The following is a 10307-nucleotide window of genomic DNA, read 5'->3' as shown; positions in this document are numbered from 1 at the left end:
AAGAGTTTTCTTAAACACCCGCAACCCAGCTGCTGGAGTACTCGGACCAAACTGGAAAGGACCTTACCAGATTGAAGAAGTCCTTCATCCGGGCACCTACAAACTTGCACGTTTAAACGAAAATCTCGTTCTGCGTTATTGGAATGGAGAACACCTGCGCAAGTACTATCAATAAACAGTCCTTCTTAAAGGACTGGCTTGTATTAATTTTTACTTTTTACAAGTTTTGAAAAAGGATTAGTCATGTTATGTGACTGATCGCTCATAAGTGTAAGTCTTTTAAAGATCACTCGTAAAGACATGTTTAGTCCATTTTAATACGAGAACTATAAGGGACTGTGCGCAGCCAGTCATTCTTGCCAAACCTTTGTAATTTTTTACAAGTATTTGTTCACTACATGTGTTGTTTTGTTGTATTCCAAGTTTTACAAGTTATCCCAAGCAGCAATGTTCGTACAGGTCGTGGTCAAGGCAAGTGACCAAGGACCTAAAGCTCCTCAGTCACTTGGGGGGCATATAAGGTACATCGATAGCAAAGCATACCAAGAGGTATGTAAACACACGAACAAAATAAGTGAAAGTATGCTACGGTACTTAGAGTATTTTTCAAAATTTATATTTTGTTAAATCAAGCCAAAGTACTATGCTAGGTTCGGTCATGCGAACATATATTATAATAAAGAGAAAATATTATAATGTCAAAAGGAATTCTTTTACACTGCGAGCAGTATTGCTCAGATGTAACTGTTCAAATAAAAGTAAAATGGCTGCCCTTGCAGCAATAAAAATAAATTGTCTTTATGGTATGACCTCTGGGTCGTATAGTTGAGATAAAAGAAAAAAATTTCAAGGAGCTGGAGGGTCCTGAGAGTCTTGAAGAGTGCCTTGGTCGGCGGAAGGGCCAGCTTCAGCATCTGCACCATCAATTCCCCCTGCCAGGGAGATCTCTGGAGAGGCAGGCACTTTGGCCTTTTCTTCTTCTTCCAGACGGATGGGACACTGCGTCATCAGAGTCCTCCTCAAGCGTTCGGACAGGTAGTTGAAGTTAGCGTCTCGGTTATGCTTCCAGAATTCATAGAAGCAGAGATGAATGGCCTCCTTGTATTTCTTCAAATCCCTGGCCCCGGTCTCCTCGAGCTCCTCCGCCTCCTGCCTGCTAGCAATCAGATCAAGCTCGAGCTGTACAGATTCTTGATGGTTGAGCTTGGCGCTTTCCTTGAACTTTTCCTTGGTTTCGTTGGCTTTCCTCAAGGTCTCCCGGGTTGCCAGCAGCTCATGGGTCAGATTAGCTTTGTCCTCGAGCAGTTGATCTTTCTGCTTGGACAGCTCCTTCTTCTCCTCGAGCAGCTCGCCATTCTATTTAGCAAGCTCGTTGTTTGCAGCTTCGAGTGTTTGCTTAGTCTCGGCGACCCTTGAATCAAAGTTCCTTCCCCGAGACACCAACGCCCCAGTACGGCGCCAGCCAGCAGTTAGGGTCAACAGTCCCTGAAGTCAGATAGAATAAGATAAAGTAAGGACGAGGAATAAAAAATAAACGTTAAAGTAGCAGGAGTTGACTTACATTGAATATCTCGTTCAGCCCTCTGTTGATAACTTGATCAACTTACATAGAGACAATTTCAGTAATAGCTGCCTGGTTGCGTTTGTGCTTGGAGAGCTTGTATATCCTCTCCCTGGCAGAGCTGACCACGAGCCTGGGCAGGGAGCCTTCGGGCTGAGTGTTCATTGCCTCCCTACTAGGAGCCTTAGGAGAAGGCTGTTGGTCGGCGGGAGTGGAGGCCGGCTGTTCGGAGGATGGTGGAGGTGGTGAGTTCTCCTTCGAAGGGGCAGTGGCTGAAGGATCGTCAGTTCGAGCCTTCTTCGAGGGAGTCTTACTGCTCTCCCCTCGAGCCTTCTTGTTATCTTTCTTTTGGCTAGAAGAGGCAGCAGGAGCCTTGTAATGCTCAAAGACGTCATCAGAGTACATATTTGCACAAAAGGAAACAACGCGAATAGTAAGACTAAATGGTCACTCAGGGCAAAAGAATGAAAGTAAAGAGATTACAAGTAAAGTACCCGCACTACAACTATTGGTCGCTACATTATTTACTGAACTACCTACTGCCTGGAAGAAATCTAAATTTAAGGAGGGAGCATTCTTAAAGTTGCCGTCCCCATCGAATAGATGACAAGGAATTGACAAATGGTTTAAAAGCGAGATTAATATACCGTTATCATCCGACGAGTCGTCAGAGAGTTTGGTAGGCTCGGCAGCCTTTTGTTTTCCTTTTCCCATAGGAGCCAAGGGCCTCTCCGTTCGGTGAGTGTCGGCAGGTTCCCTGATTGTAACCCCAGTTGGTCTCCTCCGCGGAGGAGATGCTTGGGGCTGCTGCTCGGGTTCCACTTCGGCATGGGCGTCTTCTGCCGAAGGCCCACTCGTCGCTGGTTGAGGATTCCAGAGGCCAGCCAACCTAAGGTTAGCCTTTGTAACTAAATTTTTGACACTCTTCTCAGCATCTGGCATGCTGGCTAAGAGTGCCGCCCTTGACTCCATCCCTGGAGTTGGGATTGGTCGCAACCATGGGCCTGAAACACATTGAAAATTCAAGACATTGTGGCAGAAAAACACCAAGTGAAGAAGCTAGCGACGTGAAAATTTTACCTCCTCGTGTGAAAGCCAAGTTGTCTGCGACCAGGTCAGGCGTAAGGAAGTACTCTTGGTGGTACCTCCCCACGTTGGAGATATGGGTAGTGTCAGTCAGGAAAGTGCACCCATTTTCCTGATGGAAAAGATGGAAGAACCCCGTGCCTTCTTGGTTGGGGTTAGATTTAAGGTCAAATAGGAAGTTGACCTCATGTGGCGACGGGGCGGGCCAATTTTTCTGGCTATACAGAATATAGAGTGCAGCGAGCATTCTATATCCGTTCAGGGTGATTTGGAAGGAGGCAACTCCGAAGTAGTTGGCTACCCCCTGAAAGAATGAGTGAAGAGGCAAAGTGGCACCTGCCTCAATGTGAAACCGTGACCAGGCGCTGTAAGCACCCCCAGGCAGATTAGCCCTTTGGTCGAGGGAAGGTTTGACTAGGGTCACCCCTGTCAGTTTGTATTTATTTAAGTAGTTGGCGATCATCCTGATCGTCACTCTACTCTCTGGGACAACATGCCATTCGACATTCGGCTGAGTAGCGTGTCGTCAACGGGCATGCCTTTGCACATTGGTATCAGGAATATTGTCGCCTCGACCACTGGTCGAGGGAGCATTAGCAGTAGGATGGCAAGAGGTGTTGGGGGTTTTTCTTTTTCGAGCTTTAGTTTTGGTGCGAGCCATTTTTTGGGTCATAACTAAAGAAGTATTTGGGTTAAGGCGAGAGAAAGGAATATCTGGTCTCAAAGTAGAAGGATTTTCTTCGCCTTCAAGCAGCTGAGCTAGGAGGTCGTCTTCAATGGGTCTTTCTCCTCCCCACGGGTCTTGCATATGAACTGCAAACAGACAAAGGAGGAGATAAGACGCATAGCTTGGGAATTTATGTGGGAAGTTGGGATAACGTTGCTCGCATCTATCGACCAGCAGCATTCTAACCGAATACTAAGTTTTATGCTAGCAGTTTGAAAAACGGATCAAAAAGGAAAGTAAAAAGTTTTATGAAAAGAAGCTTTTTCAACTCCTAAGGGGCGGGAAAAACCCAGTTTTTCAACTAGCCTAAAAATCAAATTTTTATGTCGATTTTACGCCCTAAATCTATGATCCTGACTATCAAACTAACTCCTAACTTATATAAAGCAAAAATACACTACCCTATCAAACATCAAACGGTTTATACAAAATCCTCACAAATTTCTACTTAAGAACCCAAAAAATTTCAGAGCACAGTAGCAGCATGCATGGCATCACGAAGAGTTTAAAAGACTAAGAGATTACCTGAGCGAAGGTCGGAGATTAAGAAAAATGAAAGCTTTGAGTTTGAAAGATCCTCGGCAGGGCGTCTGAAATTTTCGCAATTCTGGGCTCTGGAATAAAGCTCTTGAGAGTTCTTGGCAGAAAATGGTGAGTAAAATATTATAAGGGAGATGATGAGGTTACTTATAGAAGCTGAAGTATAACAAAAAATGGCAATCATGACTTTCCCTTTTTCAAAGCATGGGGGAGGGTATAAGCCGTCGGAATGGTTTCTTGAAAACTGAAAATGCTTGATTAGACATAATTTGGTCACGGTTTTCAAAAACGCACGAGGGCTTTGACAGATTTCGTGAGGCATATGAACAATTGTTTTCCTAAGTTTACTTATTGCTGGTCGCAATAAATAAACTTGGGGGACAAATGTTATCCAAAAAGCAAGTATGTGTGACGTGGTAGACATTTTTAACACGTGGCTGACACCTGGCGGAAGTCCTGTTCGATCATCGACCAGAGAGATTCCCATGGCATAACATTTGAACTTTATATACAACCAGCTTGGTCGTATACTCGATATATTTGGAGAAAATCTTGTGCAGTTATGATCATATCCAAGATTGTCTCCCATGATTTATTGAATATCCGACTAATTAGGAAAGAATATCTGTAACTGATTCATGTAACCTTCCTTGAGCCTATAAATAAAGAGAAATAGCTCAAGGAAGGGAATTTTTGACTGATTTTGAATTGATACTTTACAAGAGAATTAGAGCTATCATCGTATTAGTCACCTCTCTAAGGTTTGTGAAACTCGGAGAACCTTAGTTCTTTGATCACTCCTTTGAGATTCTATATTAATAATAACTTAAGTGGACGTAGGTCATTACCAATTCTTGGGGCCGAACCACAATAATATCGTTGTGTTATTTACTGTTTTTCCATTAGATCTGCTCCAATTCTTTTCGTCATATCAAATATCCGACTCCGTGATAGTTGGCCAAAACTAGGGTCAACAGATATTATATATGAATAAATATTATAAATGTTAAAAGATTTAGATATATTATTAATAATGAGAGAAAATATTTAAAAAGAATAAAAAATATTAAAAATATAATATTTAAATGATATAGAGAAAAAATAGAGAAGCTCATATATTGTGTAATGTAAAAGTAAGAGATAAAATAGTGTTTTGGTGAAGAATATATTTTAAAAAATAGAGTAGAGTATCAATTGTAAAAACTTAATTTAGTATTATTACTACATGTTATCCCAAAAATCAGAAGTAAATGACATGGCAAGCATTAATTACACGTGGCTAACACCTAGAAGAATCTGTGTTCGACTATCGACCAGGAAAACACCCCGTGTCATACGATCGGTTTCTCCATACGACCAGCCTGGTCGTACGCACATTATACGCTAAGAAGATCTTAAGCAGTTATGATGGAATCCGAAATTATCTCCCGCAATTTCCTGAATATCCGATTGTTTAGGAAATAATATCTGTAACAAATCAATGTAAATCTTCCTTGAGCTTATAAATAGAACAGGAGGGCTCAGGGAAAGGGATCTGATCCTTTATATCTTGAGCTTTGAGATTAGAGAGAAAGACACTAGAATATTTGTATTTTTCTTCAGAGGTTGGTGAAACTCATTGAACCCTAGTTCTTTGATCACTCCTTTGAATCTCATTCTAATAACAATTCAAGTGGACGTAGGTTATTACCAGATCTTGGGCCCGAACCACTATAAAATCTTGTCTTCTTATTATTTTCGTCATCACAATCATTTTAATGCATCATTCACGTCAAGCGTATTTCTGACTCCGTGTTAGTTGGCCAAAATCTGGGTCAACATTATGGTGCTCTCGTTGAGAGGTTGATAAGCTATCGTTGAAATATCAATGGCGAAAACTACCAAGAAAGCTGGACAGGCGGCCGGGGCTGCGTCATCTCATCCTCCTCCTCCTACAAACGTGGCTGAGGATGAGCCACATTTGGATTTCGATGAAGAAGAAATGGACGATGCGACGCTGAAGAATACCCTAGGGGCGTTGCATGAGGAACTGGCAAACCTAAGGGCTAGCCAGGAAAGTGCTGCCGAAATCATGGCAAAACAGCAACAAGAAATTGAGCGACAATGCCTGGAGCTAAGTGAGAGACATGTAGAAATGGACCGCCGACAGAGGGAGGCCATGTCAGCCCTCGAAGCAGCCCTATAGTTGGCTATGAATCAGGCAGCACCTGTCTCGCAGCCTGATCAACCCGCAGATGGACCACCCCAAAGGGTTCCCAATCCTAGCCCGCCTATCCAACCCTCGAGCCCAAAAAGGCTCGAGCAGCCTACTATGCCTCAGGAAGATCTCCCACCGAGGGATACTGAAGCACAGCCTGTTTCACAGACTAGTCGTGACAATCCCCCACAGACAAGGCAGAATAGGGCCGGGCAGCCACCCCGTAGTCCTAGACGCCATAAGGGCAATGAACCAAATCCCCCGAGCAGAGGTCAGCGTCCTTCTGGTAACAGAAGGAACTCAGATTCTAGATCTGCGGTCCGAGGCCCCCCACGACATGATAATGCACGGGGACCTACCGACCAGCGCAGGCCACCCTCTAACGCTCAGGAGGTACCAGCTCGGGAGGGCAATTGAGGGAACGGGCGATCTCGTCGTGACCACTCAAGGTTTAGGGACGATCCTGATTAATATGAGTCCGACTCAGGCAGGGGCAATGTCGGTCGAAGAAACGAACGAAGAGGAGGGGGCAGAAGCCCATCGCATAGGGGTGACTACCCTGAAGGACGTGATGCTGGGGGGCAACACCAGCATAACAACGTCTTTGATAGGCTCGGACCTAACGAGCAGAGAAGAAGAGACGCAGATCTACGGAACGTCCTCAATGATCGTCGTGAGCGATACGATGAATACATCCCCCCAGCAACAGCAGAGGCCCCAGTAATTCCTAGTGCCGTACAGGCACAGATAGATGCCCTCAACCAGGCAGTGCAACAGCTAGTCGGGGGAAGAACATCTTATATTGACCATGATAGGAGAAAAGGTACTCCTTTCATCCAGAGGATAGCGTTGGCGGAAACTCCTAGCAAGTTTAAGATGCCAACGCTTCCAAACTTTGATGGGTATGGTGACCCGGTATCTCATGTCAACAAGTTTGAGATACAAATGGACATTCAGAAAGTGTCCAAAGACGCTCGGTGCAGGATCTTCCCTGCAACACTTTCTGACGCTACACAGGAGTGGTTTTTGAAATTCCATCCTGCAAGTATAATTTCCTGGGAAATGTTCGTGAAAGATTTTTACGGGCAGTTCTATGCGGGTCGCGTACACCCTACCGAGGCGAATCAGCTGGTCGAGATACGCCAGCAGAACGGAGAGTTGCTGAAAGACTACGTTTAGCAGTTTATGCGAGCAGCCTCCGGAGCAAAAACGGTGGGTGATGAAGGCAAAATGATGGCCATAACAACAGGGGTTAAGCGCCGTACCCCTCTATGGGAGAGCATCCGAAAGCATGGGGTTAGAACTACCCAGAAATTTCTAGATCGAGCTGATCGCTAGATCAAGCTCGAAGACGCCATCGCCAATGAAGGAAAACCCCAGGCAAAGATAAGGGGACATCCGAACCCGCCAAAGCCGCCAATGGGTCAAAACCCAACGGCAACGGCAAAGGCAACGAGAACAGCAATGGAAATGGCAAGAATGGGGGGAAACGGCCACACAACGAGCCCTCCACCTCTGACAACAAAAGGACCAAGGGTAATCGTTATGAACCTCGGTTCACTAACTATACTGCCCTTATTGAGTCTCGAGGAAAGGTATATCAGGCCACGAGCTCCAGTGTGCCTTACAAGAAGCCTGCCCCCATTCGAAAGGATACTTCGAGAAGAGACACTACTAAGTTCTGTCGTTATCATAACGACTACAGACACGACACGAATGAATACAACCAGTTGAAGGATGAGATCGAGTTCCTTATCAGACAAGGACACTTGAGAAGATATGTACGAGCCTCGGGAAGTTCCCAACGAGAAGCTCCAGGTGGCAACGAGCAAGCGCCCATACGCCAACGCTCGCCACCTTTGCAGCCTGATCCCATAGCCGGCACCTTATTAACCATCTGTGGAGGCCCGCACCTTGCGGGAAACAGCGGCAAGGGCAGGGAACGATACGGTCGGACCCTGTGCCACGACCAGGATATAGAGATGATGGCTGTGGAGGACCGCGCGCCTAAAAAATCTCGATCAGAGGAGGGTGACATAACCTTCTCTGATAGTGATGCCCAACATGTCCGGTACCCACACTCCGATCCGTTGGTCGTGGACATCCAAATGGAAAATATGATGGTTAAGAGAGTGCTAGTCGATACAGGAAGTTCAGTGAACATCTCGTACAAGTCTTCTCTGGAACGCATTAAGTTGTCCGTTAAGAACTTGGAGCCTTGCAACCAAACAATATACGACTTCTCTGGCAAGGGACTTGCCCCTGCAGAGTCAATCAAACTTCCAGTGACAGCAGGTACAGCGCCTACTACCAGGACATTACTCGCTACTTTCATAGTAGTTGATTGTCCCTTGGCGTACAATGCCGTCATTGGAAGACCCATACTGGTTGACCTACGGGTCGTCACCTCTATATGGCACTTAGCCATGAAATTCCCGACAGACGCAGGGGTAGGACGCGTGTTAGGAAACCAGAGAGAAGTCAGGGAGTGCTACAACGCCTCAATCACGAAGGCAAAGAGAGGAACGACAAAGGGCACTCCCCCCGATAGGTTGCACATGGCAGTTGATACACAAGCCCCATCCGGTAAAAGAGTCACCAAATAGGGTGTTGCCCAAAGTGAGGATAGAGATTTAGATCCTCGCTTTGGGGATTTTGAAGATACTGTTGGACCCGTTGAGGACCTGGAACAGGTCCAACTCAACGAAAAAGACCCAACCAGAGTTGTAAAGGTCGGGAAGAATTTGGAAGCAATCACTAAGCACACACTGGTGGAATTTTTGCGACAAAATCAGGAAGTCTTCGCCTGGTCGCATAAAGACATGGTTGGGATAGACCCTGTAGTTATCAGCCATGTCTTGAACATAGACAGAAGTTTTCCACCAGTGCAACAAAAAAGAAGGCTGATCGATAAGGATAGATCGAAAGCCTTAAAGGAGGAAGTCGAAAGACTGAAGGAGAATGGATTCATCCGGGTAGCGTTCTATCCGTTGTGGGTGTCTAATCCAGTGCTTGTTCCCAAGCCAAACGGAAAATGGCGAACCTGCGTGGTAATCGGAGCAGAACAGAGGTATCCACCCATCGAAAGGTTAGCATATTGCTTAATCTTGGCCTTTAGGAAATTACGTCCTTACTTCCAAGCCCATCCAATCACAGTTTTGACCGACCAGCCCCTTCGACAAGTCCTCCTGAAACCAGAAGCGGCTGGGCGTCTGTTAAAATGGGCAGTCGAACTAGGGCAGTTCGATATCACATATTCACTGCGAGCAGCAGTAAAAGGACAAGTCTTGGCCGATCTCATTGCATAATTTACCGAACTCCCACACGACGAGCGATGCGAAAAACCTAATGCACCTGAACCTCATGATGAAGCTCCCTCGTGGAAGTTGTTTACGGATGGATCGTCAAACGAATCCCACGCGGGAGCAGGAGTGATATTGATAACGCCGGAAGGGCATCGATTTCACTGTGTCATTAGGTCTGACTTCATAGCCTCGAACAATGAAGCAGAATACGAGGCCCTCCTCACAGGATTGAGATTGGCAAAAGACATGAATATAAAGGTGCTCGATATTTACAGTGATTCAGAACTGGTGGTGAATCAGGTTCTAGGGGAATATCAAGCACGGGGTCTTAAAATGGGAGCCTACTTAAATAAAACTCGTGATCTATTGGCACAGTTCCAGAAATATACCCTCCAGCAGATACCTCGAGACCTGAATTCAAATGCAGATACCTTAGCCAAACTTGCAAGCGTGAAAGATGCTGACACTCTGAACATCGTGCCAGTAGAAAGATTGAGCGAGCCGAGCATACGAACAGAAGTGACTAGCATGGAAATCCGGATGGAAGATATGTGGATGGCACCATACTTGGAGTATCTTACCAGCAGTGCCCTGCCGACAGATAGGAACAAAGCCAGAACTCTTCAAAGGCAGGCCGCGAGATATATACTGGTCGATGGTGTTTTATACCGAAGGGGTTATTCCATGCCACTGCTCAGATGTATCACGCCTGAGAAAGCTAAGGAACTGATGAAGGAGGTACATGAGGGCTTTTGTGGAGATCATGTTGGGGGGCAAAGTTTGGCAAAGAAGATTCTAAGGCAGGGCAATTTCTGGCCAACTATGAATGAAAACTCTGCGGAGTACGTGCGGAAGTGCGATAAGTGTCAAAGATTTTCTAAAATTCCACGC

The sequence above is a fragment of the Humulus lupulus genome, chromosome 5 (genome assembly GCF_963169125.1).
Source record: "Humulus lupulus chromosome 5, drHumLupu1.1, whole genome shotgun sequence".
Taxonomy (NCBI): Eukaryota; Viridiplantae; Streptophyta; class Magnoliopsida; order Rosales; family Cannabaceae; genus Humulus; species Humulus lupulus.
The sequence above is the reverse complement of the archived record's forward strand: the minus strand, read 5'-3'. Positions refer to the sequence as shown.